We start from the raw sequence: 2,073 nt of genomic DNA on the forward strand, positions 1-2,073 counted from the left end.
CCTTGCCTCCAAGGAGCCACCCGGTTTAACCCTCTCCAGGACAAATATATTTGTTTTCCTAGCAGTCCATGGTATTCTCAATACTCTTCTCCAGCACCACAGCTCAAAGGCATCAGTTCTCCTTCTATCCTCCTTGGTCATTGTCCAACTCTCTGATGCATAACAAGGTAGGAGCTTACAATTTAAAGCCCCATGGTCTTGGCAATGACTGCATCAATTAAAAAGCCATGCTACCTGTTATCTTCCTGAATCGTTAAGAGTGATGGACTGAGGGAAGATAGAGTGCTTCTCTTCCAGTATGATTTTCATCATGGCCTTTGCCAATGTTTTTGAACTGTAGGTGGTTGCTAGGTTGGGCCCCTATAAACTTGCATGCCCCTCAGAGGGAAATGCCAACATTTGAGGCCTGGGAGAAGTCTCCAAGTTGTCATGAATTTGTGATATTTGTGGACATCTAGGGCAATAAAGAGCTAAACAACACTTGTGCTCTGTATGGTGGAACTTGCAAGCAGGGACCCTGTGTACCTGCTCTCCTTTCTTCTACGGATGGGATGGAACTGTTAATATTATCTCCAAATAGGGAGGTGTGGGTCTATATTGCATGACACCTGCCTGCTGCAAAAGTATTTCATTTGTAAATGTTGGCATGGCTGCCTTGCTGCTTTTTTCAGACATTTCAGCCTGGCTATGAAGGCATGAGATGCATGAACACTTGGCAGTTTGCAGGATTTCAGAATTAATATTCTATGTGTATGTGTATGTGTATGTGTATGTGTATGTCTATGTCTATGTCTATGTCTATATCTATCTAGACACACACACACACACACACACACATTTGAGAAGCAAATAATTAGAGAAGCTGAACTATATCACAAAGACTGATGGCATAAGGATTGGAGGAAGACTCATCAGCAACATGTATTATGCAGATGACACAAACTTGCTTGCAGAAAGTGAAAAGGAGTTGAAGCACTTGCTGCAGAGGATTAACATGTATTGACATGGTAAGTAAGAGCTGTTGCTCTCATGTAATTGAAAGATCATTTGCTAGTTTCTTTGAGAGAGTAAAGATGTCATGGGTTTTTTTTTTTTTGGTTGGTTGGGTTTTTTTTTCTGATTTGCTAATTGCTTTATAACCACAACAAACTGGTACAGAGGAAGGTCCTGCACAAAACACAACAAAGGTTCAAAGATGGAGGCATTCTCTTAGCAAGGCTGAAGATTTCAGTCTCTGGTATTTGCAATTTAGGCTGCAGTTCTTGTCTTTGGATGGATCACTGTGTGTGTGGACACAGTCCACACTTTAACCAGCTTTGAACAGAAGAATGGCAAGTTGGCCCAGGTGTAAATGAAGTGCTTAGTTTCATGTGTCACATGACTATCGAACTTTCTCTCCAGGATGCAGTGCCAGGTGGGGTTGTACTTCTTGTCAAACTCCTTCTTGATGTGGGCCGCGATGTCCTTCTCTATGTTGTATTTCTCCAGCGCCTGGGTCGCATACTCCACCGAGTCCTGTTGCATCTCCTCCAACATGTCCGCATTTTTGATCACCACCTTTCAGTCGCACATGGTTACCGCGGAGCAGGGACTCAGTGACCGCGATGGCTTTCTGGGGGAGGGGTTAGAGCGACTCAAGGCCAGTGCGACCTGCCGCCACTCCCGAAGCTGTAGTGCATCTAGGATGCCAGTTTAAAGACTAAGGTACACCTGATTCAACTCACACTCTTTCACTCTGCTGCTTTTGCATCTGAAGGTTGGTCTATGAATAAAGGAGACCTAAGAAGAATCAATGCCTTTGAACTGTGGTGTTGACTAAGAGTATTGAATACACCATGGACTGTCCAAAGAACAAACAAAACCATCTTGAAGGAATTAGAGTGATTCTTGGAGGCAAGGATGATGAAACATCATTGCAGTTACTTTGAGCATATTCTCAAAAGGAACCAATCCTTGGAGAAAGACATCATGCTAGGAAAGGTGTAGGTCAGAGCAAGATAGGAAGACCCTCAACAAGACTGTCATGGTGACTACCACAATGGGCTTGGGCGTGGCAGAGCTCCTGACAATGGT

At 43.8% G+C, this 2,073-nt stretch overlaps 1 pseudogene; it reads left to right on the forward strand.

The window, feature by feature from the left end:
- Positions 1-262: 262 nt before the first annotated feature.
- LOC102847307 lies at positions 263-1,696 on the forward strand (annotated as a pseudogene).
- The last annotated feature ends 377 nt before the right edge of the window (positions 1,697-2,073 follow it).

Source organism: Elephantulus edwardii, unplaced genomic scaffold, assembly GCF_000299155.1.
Source record: "Elephantulus edwardii isolate Elephantulus edwardi_28Jun2011 unplaced genomic scaffold, EleEdw1.0 scaffold00052, whole genome shotgun sequence".
NCBI classification, from domain to species: domain Eukaryota; kingdom Metazoa; phylum Chordata; class Mammalia; order Macroscelidea; family Macroscelididae; genus Elephantulus; species Elephantulus edwardii.